Genomic DNA, 16768 nt, shown 5'->3' on the forward strand with positions numbered 1-16768 from the left:
CTTCTGGGATAATTTGTATGTGCTGCCTCTTTCCGCAGGCGAGGGAGAGGCTGCTGGAAAGGATATTTAAAGCTCAGGCAAGTGTCAGCCTCTCTTCCAATCCTCCTACCAACAAACCCACCCAAGAGAATTTGGGAAATAATGCCATATCTTGCAGTGATTCAGAAGCTATCACACTTGCACAGGAAAACGTTTTCTAGTCAGGATTCCCTGTGGTCAAGTCCTTGCAGATGGCTGGGATACAGCTCTGAATTCCTACTTATTCCAGATTGACAATAGCTACACGTGTTTAGACTGTGGTGTTACAAAGTCTGCTTACATAATAACACACGTAGCACACCTGGTCTTTGCTCTTAAGATTCTCTTTTTGCAAAGGGAACACTCAGAGTTAGATAAATTGAGTGGCCAGCCAGGAAGTTTCTTAGAGCAACCATCTCTAAGAGGAAAGTATAAAATCAGACTAATATATGGGCAGCACCTGTGGCTCAAGGAGTAAGGTGCCAGCCCCATACACAGGGGGTTCAAGCCCAGCCCTGGCTAAAACTACAAAAAAAAAATAAAAAAGAGAGAGACACTAACATAACGCTAAAATAAACTGGAAATAGAACCACACCCCACGTTCCAAATGAAATGTAATTCTCTCACTACTCTTGAAATAGACATTCTGGAGTTATAAAACAAACACCACACACAGACACCACACACACACCTATCTCCATTAAGTATTTTGGCTGTGTAGATGTGCTAAACGCTAATTAGCTGCCTTCAGCTGAAATTCTGAAATCAAATAATGGGTGGCATAAAGCTTACTGAAGTGAATGAACTTTTTATTATCCAAAATGCTAAACCCTTTAACATACCTCCTAAGATGACGCCAGATTCAGAAAATCACAGAAGGAAATGGAAGTGAAAATAAGAACTTCAGCAAAATTGAAAACAAATTCATTATCAGCCAGTGAAGTAAATTAAGTGACTCTAATTCTATACAATGTGCATTACCATAAACTAATTTCTTCCCACTCCCACAAAATCTGGGTTAAGCAATTATTCAAAGAATACAGTTAGAGTTGTGATGCATTGCTAACTTCCTTGGGGTGCTCACGTGGAAATCCTGAAACAAAAAATGGCAGGGACATGGGGAGAAGGGGGGAAGGAAGGAAGGAAGAAAAAAAGGAAATAAGGGAGGGAGGGCGGGAGAGAGGAAAGGTAGGTTAACTGATCTCTGCCACTTTGGAAAACAGTTTGAAGTTTCTCAAAAAGTTAAACATATGCTCCCACCATTCCACTCCCAAATATTTACCTGAGAGAAAATGAAACCAATGTCCATACAAAAATGTATACACAAATGTTCACAGTAGTATTGTTAGTGATAGGCAAAAACTGAAAGCAACCAAAATGACCTCAACAGTTGAATGAATGAAGAAATGATGTCATAGCCATACGATGGGATACCGCTCAGCCAAAAAAAAAAAAAAAAAGAAATGAACTATTCAGACAGTCAGCAGCATGAATAAATCTCAAAATTGTGATGTTGAGGGAAAGAAGCTACACCAAAAAGAGCATGTAATTTATGATCTTATGTATTTAACATACAAAACTGTAGATACTGCACGTATCACCAGTATTTAGATAAATTGAAAAGCCAGGTAAATAGTGTCTAGAGAACTATGGAGTCTAGACACTGTCTTTCTGGTTTGGAACGTGAAATAAACTGTTGTGTGGGTTGAGGACTTGAGTCCTGGGTTCTAACAGACCAGGATCCCTTTCCCACAAACTAACCCACAGTGATAGAAAAAAGCTCAGTGTTTTTTTCAGTATAGGGTAGGCAGGAAGCTGTGAAATGAACTACACAAGAAAACTTCTAGATATGGGGCGGAGCCTGTGGCTCAAAGGAGTAGGGCACCAGCCCCACATGCCAGAGGTGGTGGGTTCAAACCCAGCCCCGGCCAAAAACTGCAAAGAAAACTTCTAGATATGTTTAGCTATATGATAGGTACGTTCACAGTCATGATCGTGGTGGTGTCACGAGGATATACATATATGCCAAAATTTAGCCATTCACTATATGGCTCTGAAACTTTTAATTTTAAAATTAAAAAAAAATAGGCCTGTGTATTTGAAAGAATACATTCTGTACCTTGCTTTTTTAGTAAGATTCAGGAAGACCCTTTAGAGATTAAATTAAATGATCCTGATCTTTTTATTCAATGGCCAAAACAATGGTTCTCCACATTTAGCATGTATAAGAATACTGAGATGTTAACCTGAAAGGCAGATGCCCAGGTTTCACCCAGACAGATGCTGGAAAACGTTTAACAACCAGTCTCCAAAAAAAAATAAAAGTGGGCATTATATATAATACATCAGCATATTATATATTTCACTGATTAAAAAATGTAGCACTCAATTTTAAAATACACATAAAAATCCAATATGTTTTATTACAAATCTTATAAATCTAATGGATTCTTACATAAGGCTTTTGATGTTTTTGCCAAACTCTTCTATCTATAGTCAACGTATGGTCGTAATTGATGAACGAATGTAGTTCCAACATGAATGTTGGTTAATAATTTTGTTTACATTAATGAGCAGAACCAAGTGAAACATCACTTATTAATCTCACATTATTAATGAGGCAAGAGACTTCTCTGATAAACTTAGTAACAGTTTCTGAATATTGAAAGACTATTTCCTTGATTTTGCACATTTATGATGTAATGATTACAGGCATGATATACCTCAAGTTTAATCTATATCATTAAGATTTTCTCCATCATTGTTACACAATCAACAAAGCAGTAAATTGAGCCTGGTCTACATTCACCAATTTCCATGGTGTAAATATTCCCAAGGGGCCAATTGCAAGTTCCTACTGAACGTGGAGCTCAGACGATGCGTACGTAGCAGTAAGGTGATTACACAGCATTTCCACCGTGCACGGAATGGACATACAACCTCAGGAGCACAAACAATAGCAAAGTGTAGTAAAGTCAGTGGGAACTGATGAGTTTTCAATATTTATCATCTTTGTTTTTAATCTAATTTACGTAATCGTAAGCTTACATAATTTAATTTTTAATGATTTTTAGTGATTAGCTCATAAAATTAAAATTTGATGGTCACCTCTCAAGAACTGATATAATTTGGCTCCAACACACTGCTAGCTCCACTCTAGCCATAAGGAATTAGGTCCTCTGGGGCTGGAGTCAGGAAGCTGAATTTTTTCTCTCTCCCAAGATGATTCCGATATATAGTACAATGCTGAGAGAGAATCCAATAGAATTTTTTTCTATTAGATATCGCTATATTTTAAGCATCCTCCTCCCCCCCAAATAATATGTTGGAACACAACCTCCAATGCAATTAAGAAACGGGGCATCCAAAAGGGAGGTGATTGGATCATAAAGGCAGAGCCCTTGTGAATGAGACTGGTTCCCTTGTAAATGAGGCCAAGGGAGCTTGTCTGCCCCTTACTCCATGGGAGGACACAACTGGAAGGTTCATGAACCAGTGTGGGTTGTCATCACACACCAAATCTGCAGACATCTTGGTCTTGGAATGCCCAGCCCCCAGAGCTGTGATAAGTAAATCTGTAGTGTTGACAAACCATCCAGTTTTATAGGCATTTTGTTACACTAACCTGAAGGGACTAAGACAGCCAGTAGACAGGTGATCTTCAGTGGCAACATATGAAGATTCAGGGTTAAGTATTAGGAACATGTAAGTTCTCACTTTAGTTCTGCCACTTAATTATATGGCCTTGGGCAAATCACTAACCTTCTTAATTTCCTAATCTAATAAAGAGGGAGTAGCAGTAAGAAAGGATTAGTAGATGTAATTTTAAAATATTTACTTACACATTGAAGTATTTATGGGTTTAATGACACAATATTTGTGATTTTCCTTAAAATGCTTCAGGAAAACGAAGAAAAAAAAGAAGCTAGGCTGGGAGGTAAGTAAAATAAAATTGGCGAAATGTTTTGGTGATGAGAACACGGGGATTTGTTATACCATTCCCTCTATTTTTGCCTGCAATTGAAATTTTCTGTAACAAAAATTTCTCAGGAACTTTTCTCTCTTGAAAAAATGTTTAACATCATCTCTGAGTTTCTAAATCCTTTAATGGGGCAGGGGGCAGGACTGAGCGTCTACTAGGCCATTTGTTGCTTAGGAATCTGAATCGACTTCAAGGTCTCAGAGCAAATTAATGGTTGAGCCAGGATTCTAACAACTACCTTCTGGGCTCTAAACCCCATGTGGACCATTGCAGTTACAACAAGCTGCTGTCCCACTGTAGCATTAAATGGGAGCAGAGAGAGGAGAAAGAGGGTGGAAATGGGGAAGTCAACTTGAATCTTTCAAGGCAAGCTTCAAAATTTATTTAAAATACATCTTGCTCCTGCTTGCATACAAAACTGGGGCAAACTTTTTTAAACTAGCCTGTTGAGAAACTCCTGGTATCACTCCTATTATGACCTAGCAATTTCAGAATGAGAACAGGAAAGAAAGTGTGAAATCATGCAAGTCAATATATTACTGTCCTTTCTTTGTTTTTTTGTCCTTTCTTCGTTTTAACTAAACTGGCACCATACAGAATTTAGCAAACATTAACCATTCAATAAATGTATTTGGCTGAATCTAGATAACCCTATATATTTTCAGCTATTCGTACAGTAAATAGTTTTTGAGTATCTATGGTGTACTGGGCAACATTGAGAACTTCATTACCTTGTGATTTAGTCATTTTCAATTCCTAGTTATCAATGAATTATTATGATAATAAGGCTACCCAAATTTTCACTTTGGGAAATTTTAGGTCCCTCCTGTGCAAATTTCACACGGTGAAATTAATTCGATCAGCTTCAATTAAAAGATAGATTTTTAGATGAATCAAAAAGATAAGAACCAATTTCATGCTGTCTATAAGAAACCAACTTTAAAGACAAAGATAAAAAAAGTAAATGAGTAGAAAAAGACATATGAGGCAGATTCTAATGAAAAGAAGCTGGAGTGGCTGTATTAGTATCGGACAAAGTAGGCTTTAGAACAAGAAATATTACTGGGGTTGGAAAGAGGCATTACATAATGATGAAGGGGTCAATTCTCCAGGAAGACATAGCAATATTAAATGTGTGTGCACCGAACAACAGAGCTTCAAAGTAGAGGAAGCAGAAGAGTGACAGAAAGAGGGAATGAGAAATGCATGTTCCTTGACACGGGGCTGGGAGCTAAACCTGAGACTCTCACATTAAGCTCCGTCTTCTGAATGGGACTAAAGTGGTCCCAGATGAGTAGCACCCTATGGCACATACCAGAAAGTAAGACAAATTTCTTTTCTGAAAAAAGCATCCTTGCTTTAGGCCTTCAAGAGTCCCACAGACTTAAATCAACCAAATGTGAGTTCGTGATGTAAGATCATCAGGCATACAAGGATTAAGCCACTAGGAATAAAAGCCAGAAATATAAACTGAGAATCCAAAGAACTCTAAATCCAAAGTATTTAGAGTTATTAGATAGAGAGCACCAAATAAGTTTGTATGAAGAGGGAAAATTTGTACGTAAAAGAAGGACAAAACTGAGCAATGGGCAAGCAACAGAACGTGTCAAAAATGAGCCAACAAATCATTTTTAAAATGAATAGATCTTTAAAATATAATCGATGGACACCCAAGTCTCAATGGATGGGTGAAATGGCAGATTAGATGTAGCTGATAAGGGAAGTGGTGCACTTGAGCATAAATTGGAGGAAAGCACAGGTTACTGCCAAGAGAGATAGGAAGTACCATGTACCCAGTGGCATGAATTAAAATAAACCTACTTCTAGGAATTGTAGTGAAACTGAAAAATGCAAAAAATAAAGAGAAGATGTTAAATGCCAAGGTAACCATATTATTTATTGTCCAAACTGGAATACATTTTTGGAATCAAAGAGAGCATCCTTAATAATTATCCTAAGACATCATAGTTCCAATGGCCATCTCAGGCAAACAGATGCCAGGTCATCCTGTCAAAACCCCCAGTGAGGAAGGAAGATCACCTGTGCAGAACAATCACTGGGCTGCCAGAAGGCTCAGCTCCAACAGTGGAAGCTGGAGAGCCATCAATAACACCTTAAAATACGGAGAGCAAACGACCATGGACCTCAAATTATGAACTCAAACTCTATGGCAAGAATTGAGCTGAAGGAAAGACCTTTTCAAGTAAGCAAAACCAAAGCTGCTCTACAGTGCTTCACTAAAGGAACATCTAATAGATTTTTTTTTTTTTTTTTTTTGCTGGGGCTGGGTTTGAACCCACCACCTCCGGTATATGGGGCCAGCGCCCTACTCCTTGAGCCACAGGAGCTGCCCCCATCTAATAGATTTTTGAAAGAAAAATCTGTTGGATTTTCCTGCTGCAGGGACAAAGTATAAAATGTAAGAAGGAATGAATGAACTAAGAAAGAAAGGAATTAGCAAATGTGAGTATACCTACAACAGATACTATCTGTATAAAATAACAACATTGAATTATTATTAATAATTATTAAAATTATTATTTTAAGCCATTGAATCGATGGCTTAAACAAAAAGAGCAAGGTATGATGGCACACGCCTACAGTGTGTGGTTGAGGCCAGAGTTCAAATCTGGGCAACATAGTGTGACCTCCATTTCCAAAAAAAAATTAAATTAAATAATAAATAACTAAAAATGAAAACAAATAATAAATAACTAAAAATAAAACCAAAACTCTGGGAAAGGATAGATCACAAGTAAATGTTCTAAGGCTTTTATGTGATCCTGGGAAAGAAAAATGCTGATTAACTTGATGAAAGATTACTAAACATTAAGATGAAAGAAATACAGTAAAACCTCTAAACCAGTGGACGAGGTAAGAGGGAACAAGAAGAAAATTCAATTTTACAAAAAGCACATAAAAAAGAACAGCAACAAGTTAAGAAGTCTGGCAATATTAAGTATTGGCAAGACTGTGAAGTTATGGGAATTTTATACCTAATTGGAAAATGACTTGGCATTATCTTAGTAAAGTGAAAGATGCCGACTCTACAATCCAACAGCTCCCTTCCACCATGTAAGAGAAGAAAAACTTGTGTGCATGTGTATGGAAAGTAAATTGTTTGGGGCAGCTTTATTCATAACATTAAAAACTAGAAACAACCCTGCATTCATTTGCTAGAGTTGCTGTAACCTGATATCACTCACTGGCTTAAGCAACAGAAAATTATTTTCTTATAGTTGGGGAGGGTTGAAGTCCTAGATTAAAATACAGGCAAGTTTTATTTCTTCTGAGGCCTCTTCCGGTGGCTTGCAGATGATCCTTCTCTTTCCTCTGCACACATGCATCCTGGTATCTCAGTATGTCTAAATGTCCTCTTCTGGAAAGGTCAAATTGGATCAGTCCCACTCTAATGGCCCGATTTTACCTTAATCCTTCTTTTAAGGCTCCATCTCAATATACAAACGCATTCTGAGGTAATGGGCATCAGAGCTTCAACATGTGAATTTAGTAAGGGGAAACACAATGTGCCCATAAAAAGCTCCTAATAAACAGGAATACATAAATAAATGTTGGAATAATTACTCAAAGGAATTTTACATGGCAGTCCGATGAATTGCACGCAATCAGATGGAAAATGATGAGAGAACAAAGCAAGTCCCAAAAGACGACCTTCATGATAATACCTTTTTTATCGAGGTAAGAAAAGCAAATGTAATGGGACCTATATATGAAATCACCGTTTTTACAAGGCCAGGGAATGATAAAGCTAAGAGATATTGGTTAACTCTTAGGGAGAAGCAGGTGGGACTTGGGGGTGGCATACAGTATTGATAATGTTCTAAGTCATAAGTTGGGTGGCTGGCTATGGGTACTCGTCTAAGGTGTCATTTCTTACATAAATTTATACCATCATACACATAATATTTATGTATAACATATGCACATCATTACTGACAAATATTTTGTATGTGTCAAATGTTACCTAGTAATATTAGGTACTAAAAACACCTGTTACATAGAGGAGATGGGAGATGTTGGTTAAAGGGTATATAGTTTTAGTTGTATAGGAAATAAGTTCTGGAAATCTAGTGTACATCATGATGACTGTAGCTAATAAAAATGTATCGTATAGTTGAAAACTGTTAGAAATTAGATATTAAATGTTTTTGTTGGTTGGTTGGTTGGTTTTTAGAGTCTCATTCTGTTGCCCCAGCTAGAGCACAGTGGCATCATCATGGCTCACTGCAACTTCAAATTCCTGGGCTCAAACAATCCTCCTTCCCTACACTCCTGAATAGTTGGGACCCTACACATGGGCCACTTGCTGGCTAATTTTTTCTATTTTTAGTATGATGGAGTCTCACTCTTGCTCAGGCTGGTCTCGAACTCCTGACCTCAAGTGACCCTCCTGCCTTAGGCTCTCAGAGTGTTAGGATTACAGGCATGAGCCACCATGCCCAGCTGAGATCTTAAATATTCTTATCACAAAAAGGTGATAAGTATGTGAGGTAATGGATATATTAATTAGCTTGATTTAATCATTTCTGTATATATATATGTGTTATATCAAATTATCACACTGTACACCATAAATATATAGTTTTTATTTGTCATTTATACCTTAATAAAGCTAAAGAAGGTAATACTTCTTATGATAACATACCTGGTAGATCTATTTGAGAAGGTCTATTTAAGAAGGTCTATTTATACTATTTCAAAATTGTCCTAATTTCTTGTTATATTTTAGACTAATTTAGGGGTAAGGATAGGGTTATATGAAGTCTTTGTAGAGAATACACTATGTCTCTGGCATACAATTACCCATACTCTAGACTCTCTTCTCTTCTTTTATCCCTTTTTATAGTACATGTATGATTTTTCTTTCTCCCATGACCATAGCAATAGCATCGTCAAAATCTGCCTATTTATTTTAGTCTCCTTCTCTTTGTGAATTAGTTACTGTAATAGTCTAATCACACACATGGCCTTCTTTAGAGCTGGTTTCTCAGCCTCAGCCCTATGGACCCTTTGGGCTGGATAATCCTTTGCTGTGGGTGACAGTCGTGGATCAGCATATTAATATGTTTAGCAACATCCTGACCTTCACCACTAGATGTCAGTAGCACATCCTCACTCCCCACCCAGTGAAGACAATCAAAGAAAGTCTCCAGATGTTGTCAAATGCCCCTTGGGAGAAAATCACCCCTAGCTGAAAACCACTGCTCTGGAGCATACTTGATGCAGTTGACGCTTAGTTAGTCCACATGGAAATGATTTTTTGGTATCTCATTCACTTTCCTATCTTGAGGAATACATCCTTATTTTGTTCCTTAACATGTTAGTTTAGTTTGTTAACCAAAACAATGTTGACAACATTATCAAATTAAAACACTAGGGATAACTGAGTTTGACTTTTGTTCCTACTGGCTTACTTCACAAAAGTGCTTTGGATATAGATGGAAAGGAAGGCACCTGGACTCCGTGTTGTCCTGATAACAAACTTTGATCGTCTACAACTGCAGACAGATCCGTGCTTTTACTTAAACTTTCCCAATTACGTCATGAGGACTATAAAATTCTATACGGAAAGCTTTCTTTCTGTTTTTTTATATAAAGCTCATTATATACAGTGGGTCCTCTGTAAGTTGGCCACTCAAGGGACTATAGTAAACTGGTCATCGTATGAAAGTGATCAACATAAGGAACTTCCACTGAGTACACGTGGTGCATGACCGGTCTGTGAAAATTCGGTCAATTTAAGGAAGTGGTCATTGTAGGGAGGTGGTCAACTATGGAAGTTCTACTGTATTTATTTCTTAGAATGGAGTTTTCAAAAATAAAATTATCGGCTCAAAATTAGGAGTAGTTTTAGAGCTCTTGAAGGTATCAGTTCAAACTACGATTATCTCTGGTTTGAAATAACATCATTGATTCTTCTAAACTCTACCAGAACAATAAGACTTTTCTATCTGCCTTGAGAATATTGGCTTTCTTAGTTCTTTTGAATGCTTTCCCATTTCTAGAAACCATTATTGCTATGATTACAAATAAAAAGCTTTCATTTTTACTTTACTTTTTTTTTTTTTTTTTACTTTTTTGGTTTTTGACTTTACATTCATTGATTAACAGTTATCTACTACCTAAGATTTAAAGTACTACCAAAAAAACTTGACCCAAGTGTGTATTTATGTGCATGGAAGTTTATAGGTAAGTTCAGAAATAAAACAATGGGATAAGAAATTAAAGAGGGGCGGCGCCTGTGGCTTAAGGAGTAGGGTGCCAGTCCCATATGCCGGAGGTGGCGGGTTCAAACCTAGCCCCGGCCAAAAACAAAAACAAAAACAAAAAAAAAAGGAAATTAAAGAGAACATGAAATATGCCAAAGCTACCCTTCTTAGTTCACTGTGTGCAGAATGTGGGGACAGCTAGGGATGTGACACATCTGATGTCATTTCTAAAACAGAAATGCCACATCTCGGTGCTACTGCACCAGAGTCAGATTAGATTTTACAATGTTCTGAAAATACCCCAGAATTCAAACTAACAGCCATAGCCCTTCATTCTCACTTAAGTCACCAACAAAAGAACTTTATTTTGTGACTTAAAACATTTGAGAATCTTGGTTCTAAAATTTTGGAACATAAATTGAGACACAAATTACAGGAATTAAGACTGAGAAATTTAAATTCAATAGCTTTTTCCTTAAAATTTATTTTAGGCTTTTATCATATTATTTATATAATTAGAAGAAGAAAAATGAACATACATTACTACTGATTCTATGGACATGAAAAAGATTATAGGAGAATATCATAAACAATTATAGGTCAACAAATCAGAAAACTTAGGTAAAATGAACAAATTCTTAAGAAGTCATGAAGGAACAGAAAATCTTACTAGAACTATAATTAAGAAGGAGATTGAATCAGTAATCAAAACCATTACACACACAAAAAAGCACAGGACTACATGGCCTCACTGGTGAATTCTACCAGTGAAGAATCAACACCAATCTTTCTCCAACTCTTCCAAAAAATTGAAGAGAGCATTTACTAACTGTGGGGCCACAATTACCCTCATATCAAAATCAGACAAAGACATTATACAAAAAAACTACAAATCCACATCCCTTATAAATATTGATGCAAAAATCCTCAACAAATTTCTAGCAAACCAAATTCAGTAGCATATTAAAAGGATTATACACCATTAGCATGTAGGATTTATTCGCAGGATTTAATGGGCAAAGTTTCTAATTAGAATGATGAAAAATTTCTGGAAATAGACAGTGATGATGGTTGGACACAACATTGTGAACACAGTTAATGCCACTCAAATGGGCACTAAAAATGGTAAATTTCATCACATATATAGTATTTATGACAATTTTCTTTAAAAAGAATGAACAGAGTTTGAGCTATCAACTACACAATTAGACAGGGGTTGAAATCAAGTTGAAATGTTTAAATCAAGTTTTAAACCGATGAAGTAAAATTTAAAAATCTACATGCCCATAATTTAGTTGACTATCATTAAACTCTGGTCTTAGGTGACACAGTTAGATACTACATCATGGCCACATTTAAAAACAAACAAACAAACATTTAGATGGCAAGATTTATATTTAGATACCAATTCTCTCTCTCTTTTTTTTTTTTTTTAGAGACAGTGTCTCACTATTGAATGCTGTCGTGTCATAGCTCACAGCAACCTCAAACTCCTGGGCTTAAACAATTCTTTTGCCTCAGTCTCCCAAGTAGCTGGGAATACAGGCGCCCCCCACAACACCTGGCTATTTTTTTGTTGTAGTTGTCATTGTTGTTTTAAGCAGGCCTGAGCCAGGTTCGAACCCACCAGCCCCGGTATGTGTGGCTGGCACCCTAACCACTGAGCTTGGGCGCCAAGCCTAGATACTAATTCTTTAAAAGGAAAATATGTGGTTCTTAATTAGGAGACAAGAGGATCTAAGTCTTGCACTTAAAAAGAGGCATTTACAAAAATCAGGGGGAAAAAGAAGAAGGCACAACTTTATTTAATAACAGCACTCAGTTGCGCATATGAAACAGACCCTGGTTAAGTCCTTAGTTTCTCATCTGTAAAAGGAGGTTAGCTGTGTCAGTTAGGCAGGACCTTCTCTGCCACGCCCCCACTCCAGCACTAAAAGGTAAACATCAGTCCAGGTTCCAAGCTGAAAATAAAAAAAATAGACAATTTCATTGCAAAATAGTTCATCCAGGCTGGACGTGGTGGCTTACACTTATAATGCAAGCACTCTGGCAGGCCAAGGCAGGTTGGATAGCTTGAGCTCATGAGTTCGAGACCAGCCTGAGCAAAAGCAAGACCCCATCTCCACAAAAATAGAAAAACTAAGGCAAGAGGATCGATCATTGGAGCCTAAGAGTTGGAAGTTGCTGTGAGCTACGATGCCAGAGCACTCTACCCAGGGCGACAGTTTGAGACTGCCTCAAAAAAAAAAAATTAATCCATGTAAAAGAAATGTAATACTTTTTAAAATTTAGGCAAGTTGGCAAGTTTTGGCAGAGAGGAGGGTTATCTCCTAGGGAGGCACGCATACACTTTCCTGTGTTTTGTATGAAGGGAAATCTATTCTTATTAAAGTACAACATCTATTTTTATGTAAAACTTAAAAAAAAATTAAATGACATACAAATCAATAAAACAAGATATACTCTAAGTAGGCCATCTCACTCTTCAGAACTTAAAACATGATTACAGAAGCACCACAAATGACTGGAAAAGACCAGAGTTCTGCAGCTTATGGCTTGAGGACACTTGGTTTGCAATTTGGAAAAGAAATTGCTCTTAGATTATTATCTTCTAATATATACAAGAAAAAATGTTTTGAAAAATCAAATTACATTTAGATCACCACCTTATGGTGTATTTCAAAATTTCAAAACTTGGTATTTAGTGTGTCTTTCCATGAAAAATGCCATTCTAAGCGGAAAGAAATTTAAAACACACACAGGAAAAATCAACAAACTTGACTCTAACAGCAACGAATACCAAAATTAAAGGCAAACAACAAACAGAAAATAGCTGTATCTATTTATCTGTCTACCTATATATTTCTAACAAGAGCAAAAGATAACGTAGAAAATCATTGTTTGATAAAGAACCCATATCAAACCCATTCCCCCTCTGCCACCACCGAAAAAGGAGAGTATTTTTAATTCATAATCTTAGAGAAAAGTCTGAAAATGTATAGCTATATGTATCTAACCAGTTCTCGGGGAGTGAGATTAAAGAGATACAGTGAAAGAAAAAAAACTCTGTTCTCTTCATTTTGTGTTGTTGTAATTTTATAATAAACATGCATTATTCTTGTAATTTAAAAAAGACATACATTTTTGAAGATAAAATGTAGCATCACAACAGACAATTCATTAAAAAATTAAATAATACCAGTAAACACGGGTAAACAATTAAACTCAATCATAATCAAAAGTAAACTAATTGAATACTTGCCTCTGTCAAATTTAAACAGTGGGGAACACAATTCCCAATGCTGTTTATAAACTGATAATGGCAGAACAAATTGATACAACCCCTTGGTAAGCAATTCGCAATACTTTTTAAGAGCACTAATACTATGCATAACCTTGACCCAATTATTTCACTTCTGATAAATCCATTTTAAAAAATAATTCATTCTAAGAAATAATATAAAAAGAGCATTGGATGAAAAGGTGAAAATAATAAATGTCCAACAATACGGAAATGATTAAATGAATCACATACACATACATGCATTCAGTAAAATATTAGACAACCAATAAAAGAATTTTTTTTTTTTTTTTTTTTGAGACAAGAGTCTTAAGCTGTCGCCCTGGGTAGAGTGCTGTGGCACCACAGTTCACAGCAACCTCCAACTCCTGGGCTTAAGCCATTCTCCTGCCTCCGCCTCCCAAGTAGTTAGGACTACAGGTGCCCGCCACAACACCCAGCTATTTTTTGGTTGCAGCCATCATTGTTGATTGGTGGGCCTGGGTTGGATTTGAATCCACCAGCTCAGGTGTATGTGGCTGGCGCCTTAGCCACTTGAGCCACAGGCGCCGAGACAAAAGAATATTTTTTAAAACCATCTGCATATTCTCCTTAGTAAAGTGTCTCAAGAATGAAAGAAAAAGTATCCAATGTAGTCAGTACTTCTATGAAACCGACTTATATTTACTCACACTTATGAAAGATAGAACACAACTATAGCCCAGGATGAAGGAGAGAAATGGGGTGGGAAGGGAGGGGAGGGGGGAGGTTTGATAGAGGGAGGGTAAAAGGCGGGACCACACCTATGGAGCATATTGCAAGGGTACAAGTCAAATCTATCAAGTATAGAACATAAATAATCAAGTAAATGAGGCAAAAGCTATATTAATTAGTTTGATGTAAGCACTCCAAATTGTAAAACAAACAAAAAAAATCAACACATTGTGCCCCACATATGCATAAATGTATTCATGATCTGTGTGTATATGACTTAACAAAAGGAAAAAAACCCATCTGACATTGTACTATAAAAATGATATCAAAGAACACATAAACTTTTTTCTGTAATAGGATTGGAGAAAATTTTAAGAAAAAAAATTACTATCTACTGTTTTAAATGCCTGAATACAAAAGGAAAAAAAGAATCAGAAATTGATATGCCCAAAGTCATCCCTAAAATGGGTGTGTTTTCATGCATGGAAGCTCATTTTATGGTACTGGCAGGTAGGAAGTGCTTAATATTAAACAGTAGCCATTATTAATCTTTGCTATCATCATTAATGGAACTGTTTCTTCTGGTCTTTTTTAAAATGTATTCATCATGTATTACTCAAAAATAAAAACTCTTTAGAAATCATTAACAAAACGGTTTTTGATTTTTTTCTTCCAGTTTACTTTTGAACTATTTTAAGAATTGCAGTGGTAATACATATTCAGGAAGAGAAAGTAAAACTTTACAGAAGTTTTAGATATAGTGGAAAAGTATTAAGTCTTGCCTTCCAGTCACCTCATATTGTAGTGAATATTATTTCAATAAATTGGCCCAGAGCAGTAAGAACAGCAATATCTTCAGATCGGTAAAAACCACATATGTTAAATATATGTGTTAAAAATAAAAAAGCATAAAAACCTCTTAAAATGTATATACATAATATGTGTTTCTTGTATGAAGTTCAAGAAAAAACAAACAAGGTAACTATCAACTCATACTCTGAAGCTAGTAATTTAGGTACATAGCTTTGGGGATAGAGATTACTGCATTTGGAAGGTAGTTCAGAGAAAGAGAAAAAAAGCCAAGTAGCTAGTTTTTTCTTCATTTTGTTGTCTTGGTAACTAAGGCAGCTATATGAACTGTTTTCTATTACTTTCCAATCCTGTTGCAGAAAAAAAGTTTCAAACAGGAAAGCAGATGTATCAAGGGCATAATTAATCTCCCTGAAAATGAACCCTTGAAATTATGTCACTGTTCCTTAGGGGGAAAAAAAAGAATCCAAACAAAAGGACTGGAGAAATACAAACCTAAAGCCAAAGAGTGTTGCACATTTGGTTCCCTTTATATAGTTACATGAAACAATTTTGCAACAGGTCCCAAATGTCTACAGCTGGAATCTAAAGAGGCTGGGGAAAGTGTGGCTTACTCAGACATCAGAGTGGGAAAAAGCTTCCTTGGGCCAAAATCTCTAATACAAAGAAATAAAACTTCACTGGTGAAAGCTCTGAAGAGGAAAGAGTATGACTTCACTGGATAAATGGTTCTAAACGCAGTGTATTTTCAACAGCCACATGGAGAGGTGAAATTAATTCTACCATAAGTAACCCAATCGAGGAAACAAAGATTCAAAGCAACTGCATGTGGCCAGTGTAAGAACATCACAAAGCAGTCACCGACTATATACCAGCTTTCCAAAACTAGTTGGTTACAATCAACCACACACATTTCACCAGGATCTGCAAAGCAGAAGGTCAAACAGCCGGAGATCGCTTTAGTTGGGACAGATGTGTGTTCATTTCAAGTTAGCGTAACTTGACACAATTGGAAATGTTTACAATTTTTTATTAGACTTTGAGAGTGTAAAAAAGAAAATCTTGTTTTCTACTTTTTTTCCTCTACTCTCCACATTGCTCAGCACAGAAGAATGATTTCTCTTCTAGTGAATCAATAAGCCAGCTAGAAAAAAGTCAGAGATATCAGTGAGCAATGAAAGGAGAGATATCCTCAGATTCGAGCAATTAATGGACAAAATAAACAGCATTATTTTCTGGTTAGACCAGTTTCAAAAACAATTTTTTTAACTAAAAAGAGAAACTCAGTTCATCCTAAGAACTATCATTAGACATTTATAATTCTTTCTACCAACAGAAGTTCATTGAATATTATTGTCATAATATATCTGAGCGTATTCTCAGTTATTTTCATAACAGAAAAATCTAGAAGTGGAACTGCTGGGTTGGAAGGCATTCATCTGAAATTTTTGAATAAATTGTTAAACTGCCTTTTGAAACACTAGATTCCCCACCAACAAACTTATACCATTACTGTAAGTAAAATGATAGGTCACTGCCTAGAGACAGACTTCACAACTCCTTAAATGCTCCACCCTAGCACACAAACTATCCAGATTTCAGCCCCAACTTCTCTTTTCAGCTTAAATACTTCTCCTTTTTAACATGGAGCCTCATGGCCTTGATATTCAATGCCCTTCCAAGTATAAACCATATGTGTGAACTGAGAATGGGCTTTTGAGTCAGACCTGTATT

This window comes from Nycticebus coucang, chromosome 24 (assembly GCF_027406575.1).
Source record: "Nycticebus coucang isolate mNycCou1 chromosome 24, mNycCou1.pri, whole genome shotgun sequence".
Taxonomy (NCBI): domain Eukaryota; kingdom Metazoa; phylum Chordata; class Mammalia; order Primates; family Lorisidae; genus Nycticebus; species Nycticebus coucang.